Source organism: Bos indicus x Bos taurus, chromosome 23 (assembly GCF_003369695.1).
Source record: "Bos indicus x Bos taurus breed Angus x Brahman F1 hybrid chromosome 23, Bos_hybrid_MaternalHap_v2.0, whole genome shotgun sequence".
NCBI lineage: Eukaryota > Metazoa > Chordata > Mammalia > Artiodactyla > Bovidae > Bos > Bos indicus x Bos taurus.
Genome location: NC_040098.1, coordinates 27,736,467 through 27,755,073, shown reverse-complemented (window position 1 = coordinate 27,755,073; position 18,607 = coordinate 27,736,467).

Below are 18,607 nucleotides of genomic sequence, written 5' to 3'. Positions count from 1 at the left end.
TTAACAAATTGAAAAATAAAAGCCATATGACTATCTCAATGGACACAGAGAAAGCCTTTGATAAAATTCAACATCCATTTATGATAAAAATTCTCCAGAAAGCAGGAATGGAAGGAACATACCTCAACATAATAAAAGCTATATATGACAAACCCACAGCAAACATTATCCTCAATGGTGAAAAATTGAAAGCATTTCCCCTAAAGTCAGGAACAAGACAAGAGTGCCCACTTTCACCACTACTATTCAACATAGTTTTGGAAGTTTTGGCCACAGCAATCAGAGCAGAAAAAGAAATAAAAGGAATCCAAATTGGAAAAGAAGAAGTAAAACTGTCACTGCAGATGACATGATCCTCTACATAGAAAACCCTAAAGACTCCATCAGAAAATTACTAGAGCTAATCAATGAATATAGTAAATTTTCAGCGTATAAAATTAACTCACAGAAATCCCTTGCATTCCTATACAATAATAATGAGAACATAGAGAAATTAAGGAAACAATTCCATTCACCATTGCAACGAAAAGAATAAAATACTTACGAATATATCTACCTAAAGAAACAAAAGACCTATATATAGAAAACTATAAAACACTGGTGAAAGAAATCAAAGAGGACACTAATGGATGGAGAAATATACCGATATACCGTGTTCATTGATCGGAAGAATCAATATAGTGAAAATGAGTATACTACCCAAAGCAATCTGTAGATTCAATGCAAACCCTATCAAGCTACCAACGGTATTTTTCACAGAGCTAGAACAAATAATTTCACAATTTGTATGGAAATACAAAAAACCTCGAATAGCCAAAGCAATCTTGAGAAAGAAGAATGGAACTGGAGGAATTGACCTGCCTGACTTCAGACTCTACTACAAAGCCACAGTTATCAAGACAGTATGGTACTGGCACAAAGACAGAAATATAGATCAATGGAACAAAATAGAAAGCCCAGAGATAAACCCACGCACCTATGGACACCTTATCTTTGACAAAGGAGGCAAGAATATACAATGGAGAAAAGACAATCTCTTTAATAAGTGGTGCTGGCAAAACTGGTGAACCACTTGTAAAAGAATGAAACTAGAACACTTTCTAACATCATACACAAAAATAAACTCAAAATGGATTAAAGATCTAATTGTAAAACTAGAAACTATAAAACTCCTTGAGGAAAACATGGGCAAAACACTCTCCGACATAAATCACAGCAGGATCCTCTATGACCCACCTCCCAGAATATTGGAAATAAAAGCAAAAATAAACAAATGGGACCTAATTAAACTTAAAAGCTTTTGCACAATGAAGGAAACTATGAGCAAAGTGTAAAGACAGCCTTCAGAATGGGAGAAAATATTAGCAAACAAAGCAACTGACAAAGAATTAATCTCAAAAATACACAAGCAGCTTCTGTAGCTCAATTTGAGAAAAACAGACGAGTCAATCAAAAAATGCACCAAAGAACTAAACCAGACATTTCTCCAAAGAAGACATACAGATGGCTAACAAACACATGAAAAGATGCTCAACATCACTCATTAGCAGAGAAATGCAAATCAAAACCACAATGAGGCACCATCTCATGCCAGTCAGAATGGCTGCTATCAAAATGTCTGCAAGCAATAAATGCTGGAGAGGGTGTGGAGAAAAGGGAACCCTCTTACACTGTTGGTGGGAATGCAAACTAGTACAGCCACTATGGAGAACAGTGTGGAGATTCCTTAAAAAACTGGAAATAGAACTGCCATATGACCCAGCAATCCCACTGCTGGGCATACACACCGAGGAAACAAGAATTAAAAGATAACGTGTACCCCAATGTTCATCACAGTACTGTTTACAATAACCAGGACGTGGAAGCAACCTAGATGTCCATCAGCAGATGAATGGATAAGAAAGCCATGGTACTTATACACAATAGAATATTCAGTTCAGTTCAGTCACTCAGTCGTGTCCGACTCTTTGTGACCCCATGGATTGCAGCATGCCAGGCTTCCCTGTCCATCACCAACTCCCGGAGTTCACTCAAACTCACGTCCATCGAGTCCGTAATGCCATCTAGCCGTCTCATCCTCTGTCGTCCCCTTCTCCTCCTGCCCCCAATCCCTCCCAGCATCAGAGTCTTTTCCAATCAGTCAACTCTTTACATGAGGTGGCCAAAGTACTGGAGTTTCAGCTTTAGCATCATTCCTTCCAAAAAAATCCCAGGGCTCATATCTTTCAGAATGGACTGGTTGGATCTCCTTGCAGTCCAAGGGACTCTCAAGAGTCTTCTCCAACACCACAGTTCAAAAGCATCAATTCTTCGGCGCTCAGCTTTCTTCACGGTCCAACTCTCACATCCATACATGACCACTGGAAAAACCATAGCCTTGACTAGACGAACCTTTGTTGGCAAAGTAATGTCTCTGCTTTTCAATATCCTATCCAAGTTGGTCATAACTTTCCTTCCAAGGAGTAAGCGTCTTTTAATTTCTTGGCTGCAGTCACCATCTACAGTGATTTTGGAGCCCCCCAAAATAAAGTCTGATACTTTTCCCACTGTTTCCCCATCTATTTCCCATGAAGTGATGGGACCAGATGCCATGATCTTCGTTTTCTGAATGTTGAGCTTTAAGCCAACTTTTTCACTCTCCTCTTTCACTTTCATCAAGAGGCTTTTTAGTTCCTCTTCACTTTCTGCCATAAGAATGGTGTCATCTGCATATCTGAGGTTATTGATATTTCTCCAGGCAATCTTGATTCCAGCTTGTGCTTCTTCCAGCCCAGCGTTTCTCATGATGTACTCTGAATAGAAGTTAAATAAGCAGGGTGACAGTATACAGACTTGACGTACTCTTTTTCCTATTTACTCAACCATTAAAAGAATACATTTGAATCAGTTCTGATGAGGTGCATGAAACTGGAGCCTATTGTACAGAGTGAAGTAAGTCAAAAAGAAAAACACCAATACAGTATAATAACACATGAATATGGAATTTAGAAAGATGGCAACGATGACCCTACATGCGAAACAGCAAAAGAGACACAGATATGTAGAACAGTCTTTCGCACTCTGTGGGAGAAGGCGAGGGTGGGATGATTTGAAAGAATAGCACTGAGACCTGTATATTATCATATGTGAAACAGATCACCAGTCCAGTTTTGGTGCATGAGACAGGGTGCTCTGGGTTGGTGCACTGGGATGACCTTGAGGGATGGGATGGGGAATGCAGTGGGAGGGGGGTTCAGGATAGGGAACATATGAACACCCATGACTGATTCATGTCAATGTATGGCAAAACCTACTACAATATTGTAAGGTAATTAGCCTCCAATTAAAATAAATAAGTTAAAAAAGAAAGAAAAAAAAAAAAAGAAAAAAGAAAATAACTAGGCCATATCTGGCAAAATATTTACATACATTGGATCACTTGAGGGTGTGGTCAAGAGAAGTAGACTAGCAAGTCTTACGTTTACTCCTGATATCAGTGATAGACAAAGTGTGTAAATCAAAAGGAAAAGTTTTCTCTCTCACCAGGTTGGAAGTCTGAAGTCTTCCCTTAAAACAGGAACAATATCAAGTACAAAACAATGGGTATTCCATCTCAGAAGGCATTTGGAGAGCCCAGGCTAAAGAAAGCTTTCTATTAAATGGAGAAAACCACATTCTTCTAAGTCTAATCCCATTCATGTCAACAAGCTTATGATGAAAATTTGGTAATTGTTTGGAAGATAGAAGCCCAAGAATATACCAAAGGAAGGAAACAAAACAAAGAAAAAATATTTCTAGGAAATATATCCATTAAAAAGTCAGAAAGAAGTTACTCATTTAATACTGAAGTAATTATGAAAGGTTTTGGCTGATTCATGTTGATGTATGGCAAAAATCACCACAATATTGTAATTATTCTCCAATTAAAATAAATTAATTAATTAAAGAAAGAAAAAAACTCATGTAGATGTCAAAGAACACCAGCAAACAAAAAAGGAAATATTTCGAATGTTCTCACTTTATGTAAAATTGGTAGGAAGAATGTAATTTAAGGAAAAAAACAAACAAAAACACCCCCCTTGCTCATAAAACAAAGAAAGAAAAAATATAGTAAGGAAGCACTTGGAAAAGTTAAGAAAGGGAATCAATTTCTCAATTGACTTAATAAAAGAACCATGGGAAATGTGTAGGAAGAATGAAAACCAGGATTTCATATCATACATGTTTTATTTATGGAGAGTTTTACAGGATATAAGTATTTCAAACCAAGATACCTGTTTGATAAAATAATAAAATAATTTTGCAACAATAATTTTATTTTGGTAGTAGTTTACCAAAATTGATTTTTAGTTTTCAAATATTTCTGACTATTTCAGATTAAACAAGATATCTATAACAGAAAATGTCATTTGTATGATTAGGGTGAAAGTGAAAGTGTTAGTTGGGTCTGATTCTTTACAACCCCATGGACTGTAGCCCACAAGGTTCTTCTATCCATTTTGGAATTTTCCAGGCAAGAATACTGGAGTGGGTTGCTGCTCCCTTCCCAATCCAGGGACTGAACCCGGGTCTCCTGCACTGCAGGCAGATTCTTTATGTCTGAGCCACGAAACACATGTATAAGTCCTGAAAAGGTATTTTTAGAAGATGCCACGGCCATTGAGAAAATTAATGACTATATGTTTGGGTACAATATTTTTGCAAGTCTGTTGGTTTCTGATTGTTTACACTTAACAAAACTGGGATAAATTAGTGGTCAATAGAAGGACTTCCAAATTAGCTTTGAAAGCCTATACTTTCTTATTTTATCATTTACTTCTGAAAGTAAAAAAAAATTGAATGACACGGTTCTAACCAAATTCTTTCCATACTTCTCCACTTTCATTATCAAGAATTTTCAGCAAACAAATCTTTTACAAACAGAAAATAAATGGAAAAATTGATGTAGATGACTGATTTGTGTATTTGGGGGAAATATAATCTTCAGCACTGAGTCAATGGTGGAAAACAAATGCTGTGATTATACCATATAATCAAAGCAAAGTGTTAGAAGACTGTACTTTAAGCACTAATTTTATCTCTTTCTATAATGTGACTCTGGGCTATATTGAAGTCACTTATAAAGCTTTCGTATAAATTTCAAGAGATTAGCTCATTTATAGAAATTGACATTTTGTTAAAAGACAGTGTTTGGGAGTCCTTGTGATTTATAGGTTTCAAGGTGTTTGCACTGTGCACACTGTCCCTTGTCCTACTTTTGGAGGAAAGCTCCCTGGCAGTGTTAATCCACTGTGTGGTCTTTCCCACATCTCTCCTGTGTTCACTAGACTAAAATATCTATTAATACTCACCTCTGCCTCTCAAGTTATAACCTTCCTAAATTTAGATGTCTTTTAGGATATACTTCCTAACTTAAAAAAGGGGAGAATAATGTAATCTCATATACATTACTGTGAAGAAAAACTCATCCTTCCAAAGCAAATAGGGTAGAAGAGGAATAGAAAAGAGATGTTATGTGGAAATGAAGAGAGATCGAAATTGAAAAAGCCTATCTTGGGGAAAACTGACAGGTCAGAACTTTACTCAAATCTGACACATATCTTGATGCTAAAATTCTGTTCAGGGGCCTTGCCTTCTTGATATAGATAGAAATATGAAAGAGGTAATAATGGCATGAACTGAATTGCAAATGACACTTAGGTAACTGAGTTGAAAGTTAAGATACTGCCATAAAATCATGTAAAAACATGTCACTGTTTGACATATGGCAGCTGATCAGCAGAACTTTCAATATTAAGAGTTTCAAAGGTACAGGAAATAGATAAGAGAATAGCAAAGTACACAACGGAAAACTTATTGGTACTTGCCTCTTTTCTGTTCACTCTTCCCTGAAAAATAAAAGGAAGAAATAAAAATTAATTCCAAATAAAAGCATATTGTTGGGAAAAAAGGAGAACAAAAATTGGGATTCCTTTCATAGTTTACTCCGTGGTACAACTTGACCCATATTTGTGAAAACTGGAGCCATAAGGTTGCAAAGGATACCTCATCAGTCAGAGACAGTGTCATTTTACATCATTCTACCCCTTAGTGCAAAAGAAACTAAATTAGGAAATGAAACCATTAAGGAGAGTTAGGGTGGGAATTCTTTTGGGATGTACAAGATCAGCCATTCTTCTTTCATTGGGACATTCTTTTTCACTTTAAAATGGAAATGTACACACATGCACAAGACAGGTACTTATTAAATAGTGAGGAAGAATACAGAGAAGGCATGTATTTGTGCCAAACTGAATTTGTGGCCATAGTCGTGTGAGATTTATTATATTCATTGTTGTTGTTCAGTCGGTAAGTCATGTCTGACTCTTTGCAATCCTATGAACGCCAGGCTTCTCTGTCCATCACTATCTCCCCGAGTTTGCTCAAACTCAAGTCCATTGAATCAGTGATGCCATACACCGTCTCATCCTCTGTTTCTCCCTTCTCCTCTTTCCCTCAATTTTTCCCAGCATCACAGTCTCTTCCAGTGAGTCAGCTCTTTGCATCAGGTGGCCAAAATACTGAAGCTTCAGCTTCAGCATCAGTCCTTCCAGTGAATATTCAGGATTGATTACCTTTTGGATTGGCTGGTTTGATCTATTTGCAGACCAAGGGACTCTCAGCAGTCTTCTCCAGCACCACAGTTTGAAAGCGTCATTTCTTCGGTGCTCAGCTTTCTTTATGGTCCAGTTCTCACATCCATACATGACTACTGAAAAAATCATAACCTTGACTATATAGACCTTTGTCAGTACACTGATGCCTCTGCTTTTCAATACACTGTTTAGGTTGTCATAGCTAATCTATATTAGCTATATTCATTAAAGTCGTATATTTCTAAGATACATTCCTCCAAAGCAAGAATATAATTTGAATTGTTATAAGAAAGGAAGAATATTAAAGTTTGAATGAATCTATTAGGTTTTCTTTTGAAAGCTTGCAAGACAATAGTGCTTGTGTCCTTTACTTAATGTTTTCAGTATGGAGAGATATTTTTTAACTTCGTTTAAGATACACAATTCTTCCAAAAATATTTAATGAGATTTGTGGCTGATGTTTTGATAATTATGTAAATAAATTGCAATTCAATAAAATTAAAAATGAAAATGGAGAGATCACCATAGACAACACAGAAATACAAAGGATCATAAGAGACTACTATCAGCAACTATATGCCAATAAAATGGACAACATGGAAGAAATGGACAAATTCTTAGAAAAGTACAACTTTCCAAAACTGGACCAGGAAGAAATAGAAAATCTTAACAGACCCATCACAAGCACAGAAATTGAAACTGTAATCAGAAATCTTCCAGCAAACAAAAGCCCAGGTCCAGACGGCTTCACAGCTGAATTCTACCAAAAATTTAGAGAAGACCTAACACCTATCCTACTCAAACTCTTCCAGAAAATTGCAGAGGAAGGTAAACTTCCAAACTCATTCTATGAGGCCAGCATCACTCTAATACCAAAACCTGACAAAGATGCCACAAAAAAAGAAAACTACAGGCCAATATCACTGATGAACATAGATTCAAAAATACTTAACAAAATTCTATCAATCAGAATCCAACAACACATTAAAAGGATAATACACCATGACCAAGTGGGCTTTATCCCAGGGATGCAAGGATTCTTCAATATCTGCAAATCAATCAATGTAATACACCACATTAACAAATTGAAAAATAAAAACCATATGATTATCTCAATAGATGCAGAGAGAGCCTTTGACAAAATTCAAGATCCATTTATAATAAAAACTCTCCAGAAAGCAGGAATAGAAGGAACATACCTCAACATAATAAAAGCTATATATGACAAACCCACAGCAAACATTATCCTCAACAGTGGAAAGTTGAAACATTTCCCCTAAAGTCAGGAACAAGACAAGGGTGCCCACTTTCACCACTACTATTCAACATAGTTTTGGAAGTTTTGGCCACAGCAATCAGAGCAGAAAAAGAAATAAAAGGAATCCGAGTTGGAAAAGAAGAAGTAAAACTCTCACTGTTTGCAGATGTCATGATCCTCTACATAGAAAACCCTAAAGACTCCACCAGAAAATTACTAGAGCTAATCAATGAATATAGTAAAGTTGCAGGATATAAAATCAACACACAGAAATCCCTTGCATTCCTATACACTAATAATGAGAAAATAGAGAAATTAAGGAAACAATTCCATCACCATTGCAAGGGAAAGAATAAAATAATTAGGAATATATTTACCTAAAGAAACAAAAGACCTATATATAGAAAACTATAAAACACTGGTGAAAGAAATCAAAGAGGACACTAATTGATGGAGAAATATACCATGTTCATGGGTCGGAAGAATTAAAATAGTGAAAATGAGTATACTACCCAAAGCAATTTATAGATTCAATGCAACCCTAATCAAGCTACCAACGGTATTCTTCACAGAGCTAGAACGAATAATTTCACAATTTGTATGGAAATACAAAAAACCTCGAAGCCAAAGCAATCTTGAGAGAGAAGAATGGAATTGGAGGAATCACCTGCCTGACTTCAGGCTCTACTAAAAGCCACAGTCATCAAGACGGTATGGTACTGACACAAAGACAGAAATATAGATCAATGGAACAAAATAGAAAGCCCAGAGATAAATCCATGCACATATGGACACCTTATCTTTGACAAAAGAGGCAAGAATATACAATGGATTAAAGACAATATCTTTAACAAGTGGTGCTGGCAAAACTGGTCAACCACTTGTAAAAGAATAAAACTAGAACACTTTCTAACACCATACACAAAAATAAACTCAAAACGGATTAAAGATCTAAACGTAAGACCAGAAATGATAAAACTTCTAGAGGAGAACATAGGCAAAACACTCTCCTACATACATCACAGCAGGATCCTCTATGACCCATCTCCCAAAATATTGGAAATAAAAGCAAAAATAAACAAATGGGACCTAATTAAAATTAAAAGCTTCTGCACAACAAAGAAAACTATAAGCAAGGTGCAAAGACAGCCTTCAGAATGGGAGAAGATAATAACAAATGAAGCAACTGACAAACAACTAATCTCAAAAATATACAAGCAACTCCTACAGCTCAATTCCAGAAAAATAAATGACCCAATCAAAAAATGGGCCAAAGAACTAAATAGACATTTCTCCAAAGAAGACATACAGATGGCTAACAAACACATGAAAAGATGCTCAACATCGCTCATTATCAGAGAAATGCAAATCAAAACCACTATGAGGTACCATTTCACGCCAGTCAGAATGGCTGTGATCCAAAAATTTACAAGTAATAAATGCTGGAGAGAGTGTGGAGAAAAGGGAACCCTCTTACACTGTTGGTGGGAATGCAAACTAGTACAGCCACTATGGAGAACAGTGTGGAGATTCCTTAAAAAACTGGAAATAGAACTGCCTTATGATCCAGCAATCCCACTGCTGGCCATACACACTGAAGAAACCAGAATTGAAAGAGACACGTGTACCCTAATGTTCATCGCAGCACTGTTTATAATAGCCAGGACATGGCTAGATGTCCATCAGCAGATGAATGGATAAGAAAGCAGTGGTACATATACAGAATGGAGTATTACTCAGCCACTAAAAAGAATACATTTGAATCAGTTCTAATGAGATGGATGAAACTGGAGCCTATTATACAGAGTGAAGTAAGCCAGAAAGATAAACACCAATACAGTATACTAACACATATATATGGAATTTAGAAAGATGGTAACAATAACCCTGTATATGAGACTGCAAAAGAGACACTGATGTACAGAAGTCTTTTGGACTCTGTGGGAGAGGGAGAGGGTGGGATGATTTGGAGAATGGCATTGAAACATATAAAATATCATATATGAAACGAGTCGCCAGTCCAGGTTTGATGCACGATACTGGATGCTTAGGGCTAGTGCACTGGGATGACCCAGAGGGATGGTACGGGGAGGGGGGAGGGAGGAGGGAGGAGGGTTCAGGATGCGGGACACATGTATACCTGTGGCAGATTCATGTTGATATATGGGAAAACCAATACAATATTGCAAAGTTAAAAAACAAAATAAAATCAAACAAAAAATCAAACAAAACAAACAAAACAAACAAAAAAAGCTTTGAAATATTCACATTACCAATCTTCCAAATTTTAAAATTAGAAGATCTCTATCAAGATAGAGAAAATAATTAATAAAGTACTAATAAATATTATGATTTAAATAATAAAAAAGTATAGAGAACAATTTGTAAGGTTGGATTTTGTTAAAAATAAAACAGGAAACCTTCAGTAATATATTTAGATACGTGGAACACTTTGTTCCTATGTTCAAGTACAGTGTAAGAGTGATGTCCAAGTTCACACTTGACCAATGAATAATATCATATACTATTTAGATTTTCTTGACGAGATCTCTAGTCTTTCCCATTCTGTTGTTTTCCTCTATTTCTTTGCATTGATCGCTGAAGAAGGCTTTCTTATCTCTTCTTGATATTCTTTGAAACTCTGCATTCAGATGCTTATATCTTTCCTTTTCTGCTTTGCTTTTCACTTCTCTTCTTTTCACAGCTATCTGTAAGGCCTCCCCAGACAGCCATTTTGCTTTTTTGCATTTCTTTTCCATGGGGATGGACTTGATCCCTGTCTCCTGTACAATGTCACAAACCTCATTCCATAGCTCATCAGGCACTCTACCTATCAGATATAGGCCCTTCAATCTATTTCTCACTTCCACTGTATAATCATAAGGGATTTGATTTAGGTCATACCTGAATGGTCTAGTGGTTTTCCCTACTTTCTTCAATTTCAGTCTGAATTTGGCAATAAGGAGTTCATGGTCTGAGCCACAGTCAGCTCCTGGTCTTGTTTTTGCTGACTGTATAGAGTTTCTCCATCTTTGGCTGCAAAGAATATAATCAATCTGATTTCGGTGTTGACCATCTCGTGATGTCCATGTATAGAGTCTTCTCTTGTGTTGTTGGAAGAGGGTGTTTGTTATGACCAGTGCATTCTCTTGGCAAAACTCTATTAGTCTTTGCCCTGCTTCATTCTGTATTCCAAGGCCAAAATCAGAGATACCAAAGGAATATTTCATGCAAAGATGGGCTCGATAAAGGACAGAAATGGTATGGACCTAACAGAAGCAGAAGATATTAAGAAGAGATGGCAAGAATACACAGAAGAACTGTACAAAAAAGATCTTCACGACCCAGATAATCACGATGGTGTGATCACTGACCTAGAGCCAGACATCCTGGAATGTGAAGTCAAGTGAGCCTTAGAAAGCATCACTACGAACAAAGCTAGTGGAGGTGATGGAATTCCAGTTGAGCTATTCCAAATCCTGAAAGATGATGCTGTGAAAGTGCTGCTCTCAATATGCCAGCAAATTTGGAAAACTCAGCAGTGGCCACAGGACTGGAAAAGGTCAGTGTTCATTCCAATCCCAAAGAAAGGCAATGCCAAAGAATGCTCAAACTACCGCACAATTGCACTCATCTCACACGCTAGTAAAGTACTGCTCAAAATTCTCCAAGCCAGGCTTCAGCAATATGTGAACCGTGAACTTCCTGATATTCAAGCTGGTTTTAGAAAAGGCAGAGGAACCAGAGATCAAATTGCCAACATCTGCTGGATCATGGAAAAAGCAAGAGAGTTCCAGAAAAGCATCTATTTCTGCTTTATTGAATGTGCCAAAGCCTTTCACTCTGTGGACCACAATAAACTGTGGGAAATTCTGAAAGAGATGGGAATACCAGACCACCTGATCTGCCTCTTGAGAAACCTGTATGCAGGTCAGGAAGCAACAGTTAGAACTGGACATGGAACAACAGACTGGTTCCAAATAGGAAAAGGAGTACGTCAAGGCTGTATATTGTCACCCTGTTTATTTAACTTATATGCAGAGTACATCATGAGAAACGCTAGACTGGAAGAAGCACAAGCTGGAATCAAGATGGCTGGGAGAAATATCAATAACCTCAGATATGCAGATGACACCACCCTTATGGCAAAAAGCGAAGAGGAACTAAAAAGCCTCTTGATGAAGGTGAAAGTGGAGAGTAAAAAGTTGGCTTAAGCTCAACATTCAGAAAACGAAGATCATGGCATCCGGTCCCATCACTTCATGGGAAATAGATTGGGAAACAGTGGAAACAGTGTCAGACTTTATTTTTCGGAGCTCCAAAATCACTGCAGATAGTGACTGCAGCCATGAAATAAAAAGATGCTTACTCCTTGGAAGGAAAGTTATGACCAACCTAGATAGCATATTCAAAAGCAGAGACATTACTTTGCCAACAAAGTTTCGTCTAGTCAAGGCTATGGTTCTTCCTGTGGTCATGTATGGATGTGAGAGTTGGACTGTGAAGAAGGCTGAGCACCGAAGAATTGATGCTTTTGAAATGTGGTGTTGGAGAAGAGTCTTGAGGGTCCCTTGGACTACACGGAGATCCAACCAGTCCATTCTGAAGGAGATCAGCCCTGGGATTTCTTTGGAACGAATGATGCTAAAGCTGAAACTCCAGTACTTTGGCCACCTCATGCGAAGAGTTGACTCATTGGAAAAGACTCTGATGCTGGGAGGGATTGGGGGCAAGAGGAGAAGGGGACAACAGAGGATGAGATGGCTGGATGGCATCACTGACTCGATGGACATGAGTCTGAGTGAACTCCGGGAGTTGGCAATGGACAGGGAGGCCTGGCGTGCTGTGATTCATGGGGTCGCAGAGTCGGACACGATTGAGCAACTGATCTGATCTGACTATTTAGATTTTGAAAGGGCAATGAATAGAGAAGATTAACCCCCCATTTTTTGTCTTCTCTCATCATTTATGTTTTTAAAGAAGTATTGATTGTGTCATAAGTATCCTCAAACTTGAAATAGCTGACAAAGATACTATGTATGTATGGTTTCCAAGAATATATATGTGAATAGAAACCTTCTCAGCCTCATGCCTTTTATGTTACCAGCTTCCTAATGACACCATGGGAAGTCCTTGTAAGAGAGAAGAAACCAGTCTTTAAAGGGATGGCATGGTATGAAGTGAAAAAAGAAGAAATGGAAAAGTAGAGAAGGTAGAGAAACATAAATGATCAGAATTAAAATGAGAGAAATTAAACACCAAAATATTGGGGTGGAACTAGTAGACTTGAGGAGGAGGCAAGCCAACACAAGACATTCAGACAAGAAGTCAGACAATATTAAATGATGAACCAGTCATTTTAAAGGGTATCAAGAGTAATGAGAACAAAAATGTTAGCTAGTTCTTTCCAAGGTTCTTCTAAAAAAAAAAAAAAAAAAAGGAAAGATAAATGTTAGCTTCATGAGACAGAACTACAAAAAGAATGAAAATTTACTGAAAAGTTCGTATCTAAAATGAATCCTATCCAGTTTCAGATAAACACACACACACACACACACATACACACACAAATTGGTTCAGAAGTCAATATTGCCCAGATATTCTATAGTAAATGAAAAAAGGGGAAATGCAATCAATTTAATTAACTGACAAACTTTTCAGAAATATTCTGGTGGTTAATTTGTAAAAAATATTCTTGATCCCTTTGGCAATATTTAGGCTTCTGTTGTCCTGTTTGTTAGCTTTAATATGGTCATTGGCTGTTTTTACATGTATAAATCCATTCTCATGATTGCAGTAGCTACATTGTATAAAGTTGCCACAAACACTGTATAAGGGAATACTGAAACACTTTTGGATAGGTAATACATTGTCAGGTTTCTGGGTGCCTCTTTAGTGCCAGTGATTAATTTGTAACCTTGTTGTATTTGAATTTCTCTTTTAACTCATCAGTTCAGTTCAGTTCAGTCACTCAGTCATGTCCGACTCTTTGTGACCCCATGAATCACAGCACGCCAGGACTCCCTGTCTATCACCAACTCCTGGAGTTCACTCAGACTCATGTCCATCGAGTCAGTGATGCCATCCAGCCATCTCATCCTCTGTCATCCCCTTGTCCTCCTGCCTCCAATCCCTCCCAGCATCAGAGTCTTTTCCAATGAGTCAACTCTTCGCATGAGGTGGCCAAAGTACTGGAGTTTCAGTTTTAGCATCATTCCTTCCAAAAAACTCCCAGGGCTGATCTCCTTCAGAATGGACTGGTTGGATCCCCTTGCAGTCCAAGGGATCCTCAAGAGTCTTCTCCATCACCACATTTCAAAAGCATTAATTCTTCGGCGCTCAGCCTTCTTTACAGTCCAACTCTCACATCCATACATGACCACAGGAAGAACCATAGCCTTGACAGGACGGACCTTTGTTGGCAAAGTAATGTCTCTGATTTTCAATATGCTATCTAGGTTGGACATAACTTTCCTTCCAAGGAGTAAGCATCTTTTAATTTCATGGCTGAAGTCACCATCTGCAGTGATTTTGGAGCCCAGAAAAATAAAGTGTGACACTGTTTCCACTGTTTCCCAATCTATTTCCCATGAAGTGATGGGACCGGATGCTATGATCTTCGTTTTCTGAATGTTGAGCTTTAAGCCAACTTTTTCACTCTCCACTTTCACTTTCATCAAGGGGATTTTTAGTTCCTCTTAACTTTCTGCCATAAGGGTGGTGTCATCTGCATATCTGAAGTTATTGATATTTCTCCCAGCAATCTTGATTCCAGCTTGTGTTTCTTCCAGTCTAGCGTTTCTCATGATGTACTCTGCATATAAGTTAAATAAACAGGGTGACAATATACAGCCTTGACGTACTCCTTTTCCTATTTGGAACCAGTCTGTTGTTCTATGTCCAGTTCTAACTGTTGCTTCCTGACCTGCATTCAGAGTTCTCAAGAGGCAGGTCAGGTGGTCTGGTATTCCCATCTCTTTCAGAATTTCCCACAGTTTATTGTGATCCACACAGTGAAAGGCTTTGGCACATTCAATAAAGCAGAAATAGATGCTTTTCTGGAACTCTCTTGCTTTTTCCATGATCCAGCAGATGTTGGCAAGTTAATCTCTGGTTCCTCTTCCTTTTCTAAAACCAGCTTGAACATCAGGAATTTCACGGTTCACATATTGCTGAAGCCTGGCTTGGAGAATTTTGAGCATTACCTTACTAGCGTGTGAGATGAGTGCAATTGTGCGGTAGTTTGAGCATTCTTTGGCATTGCCTTTCTTTGGGATTGGAATGAACACTGACCTTTTCCAGTCCTGTGGCCACTGCTGAGTTTTCCAAATTTGCTGGCATATTGAGAGCAGCACTTTCACAGCATCATCTTTCAGGATTCGGAATAGCTCAACTGGAATTCCATCACTTCCACTAGCTTTGTTCGTAGTGATGCTTTCTAAGGCCCACTTGACTTCACATTCCAGGATGTCTGGCTCTAGGTCAGTGATCACACCATAGTGAATATCTGGGACATGAAGATCTTTTTTGTATAGTTCTTCTGTGTATTCTTTTAACTCATGGGTAAGTGAAATTATCTGAAGGCAATCACATGGGGCTGAATCCAGGAGAGAGGAAGAAATGGGTTCTCTGAGAGAGTTTTTGCTTCTCAGCAACCATGCTTTTAGTGTGCCACCTCCTCTCTGAGAGAAAATATCTAAACACACATATATGAACATTATAAAGAAGCTGCAACAAAGCTCTTCTTCTAATAGTTTTTTCCTGCAACATTTTTGTCACATCCATTCCATAATTAAAGAGGTAGATTTCTAAAATCTATTCCATTGAACATATCACTACAATTTAAAGAACATCATTTGATATCTAGAGATACGAAGGTTTAAATAATTCTTGTGTTATGATACTGAAAAGTGTTTCAGAAGAATCTTAGAGCTAGCCTTAGACTTTTGAGGCATGTTATTAATGAGATTTCCTAGAGTAACAAAATGTATATATACATATATATACATGCGCACCGCCCCCCCCCCCCCCCAAACACACACACAGAGAAACAGCAAGGACCTAACAGAAGCAGAGACATCAGTTTGCCAACCAAGGTCTGTACAGTCAAAGCTTTGGTTTTTCTAGTAGTCATGTATAGATGTGAGAGTTGGACTATAAAGAAGGCTGAAAGTGTTACTCTTTCAGTCATGTCCAATTCTTTGTGACTCATGGACTGAAGCCTGCCAGGCTCCTATGTCCATGTAATTCTCCAGGCAAGAATACTGGGGTGGGTGGCTATTCCCTTTTCCAGGGGATCTTCCTGACACAGGGATCAATCCCAAGGCCTCCTGCATTGCAGGAAGATTCTTTACTGTCTGAGCCACCAGTAGGCTCTTCTAAAGAAGGTTGAGTGCTGAAGAATTGATGCTTTCAAACTGTGGTTCTGGAGAAGATTCTTGAGAGTCCCTTGGACTACAGGGAGATCAACCCAGTCAATCCTAAAGGAAATCAACCCTGAATGTTCATTGGAGAGACTGCTGCTGAAGGTGAAGCTCCAATACTTTGGCAACTTGATGCAAAGAGCCCACTCATTGGAAAAGATCCTAATGCTGGGAAAGATTGAAGGCAGGAGGAGAAGGGGATAACAGAGGATGAGATCATTGGTTGGCATCACTGACTCATTGGACATGAGTTTGAGCAAACTCTGGGAGATGGTGAAGGACAGGGAAGCCTGGCATGCTGAAGGCCATGGGATCACAAAGTGTTGGACATAACTTAGAGAGTGAACAACAAGTTAAGGCAACTTGACCTTAACATTTTACATTACTACTTTTTAATCCCCTTTGGGGTTGAGAAGGCTGGTGAAAATAATTTTTAAAATTGCTTGTGTCATATTTGGGTTTGTAGTTCATAAGATTTGGAAGATCAAAACAATACATTTTTGCCATTCTGATTTAAACTAAAAAGTATAAGTGAGATCATGTGATATATTTATATTTCTGGCTTATTTCCACTTAGTAAAATGTCATCTAGGTTTATACATGTTATTGTAAATGACAATTTCTTTCTTTTTTAGAAAGAAATAATATTCTACAATATTCTATATTACAATAGAATACAATAATATTCTATAGTATACTATATATCTATTCTCGATATATACATTCCATATATTTATGTGTTCTTTTATTGCTGAGCACAGAAGTTGTTTTCATATCTTTGCTTTTGTGAATAATGCTGCAGTGAACACAGGAGTGTAGATATCTCTTTGAGATACTGATTTTATTTGCTTTGGATTTATATCCAGAGGTAAGATTGCTGGATCATATGGTAATTTTAGTTATAATTTTTGAAGGAATTACATAGCATTTTCCACAATAACTGTATCAGTTTATATTCTTAGCAACAGTGTTCCCTTTTCTCCACATCCTTGCCAAACTTTTCCGTTTTTTTCTTTTTGAATTTTTGTCTTTTTGATAAAGCTGTTCAGCAGCTCTGATGGTGTTAGTTGCTCAGTGGTGTCTGACTCTGCGATCCCATGGACTGTAGCCCACCAGGCTCCTCTGTCCATGGATTTCTCCAGGCAAGAATACTGTAGTGCGTAGCCATTCCCTTCTGCAGAATTCTTCCCGACCCAGGGATTGAACTTGGGTCTCACACATTGCGAGTAGGTTCCATACTGTCTGAGTCACCAGGGAAGCCCCTTCAGCAGCTATCAGGTGATAGTTTATTGTGGTTTTCATTTGCATTTCCCTGAAGCTGAGTGGCAAAGAATTGATGCTTTTGAACTGTGGTGTTGGAGAAGACTCTTGAGAGTCCCTTGGACTGCAAGGAGATCCAACCAGTCCATCCCAAAGGATATCAGTCTTGAATATTCATTGGAAGGACGGATGTTGAAGCTGAAACTCCAATACTTTGGCCACCTGATGTGAAGAACTGACTCATTGGAAAAGACCCTGATGCTGGGAAAGATTGAAGGTGGGAGGAGAAGGGGATGAGATGGTTGGTTGGCATCGCTCACTCAACGGACATGAGTCTGAGTGAACTCCGAGAGCTGGTGATGGACAGGGAGGCCTGGTGTGCTGCAGTCCATGGGGTTGCAAAGATTCGGACACGACTGAGTGACTGAACTGAACTGAACTGATGAGTAGTGATTTGGAACATTTTAAAAAATTTGTTTTACAAACCTATTGGCCATTTGTATGTCTTTTTGGAGAAATGTTTATTCAATATTTTTGTCCATTTTTAATTGACTTATTTGGTTTTTGCTGTTTTGAGTAAAAGAGTTTTTTGGTTTTTGCCATTTTGAGTTATTTGGTTTTTGCTATTGAGTTGAATTCTTTATATAGTTTGGATATTAACCCTTTCAGATACATGGTTTGTGAATATTTTCTTCTATTCTCTAGGTTGTCTCTTTACTTTGTTGGTCATTTCCCTTGCTGTGCAGAAGCTTTTGGTGAAATCCCATTGGTCTGTTTTCAAAAAATTTTTATTGCCTGTGCTGTTGGAGTCATATAAAAAATATGCCCAGACTAATGTCAAAGAGATTTTTCTCTAGGTTTTCTTCTAATAGTTTTAAGTCTGAAATTCAAGTCTTTAATCCATTTTGAGTTTTGGTATAAGTTTGAAAGAAAATTTCCATTTATTCTTCTATTTTATGTTATTGATGTCACAATTTACCTGTTTTTGCATTGCATATCTATTAACAAATTATTATTTTTTAATTCATTTTTAATTGGAGGCTAATTGCATC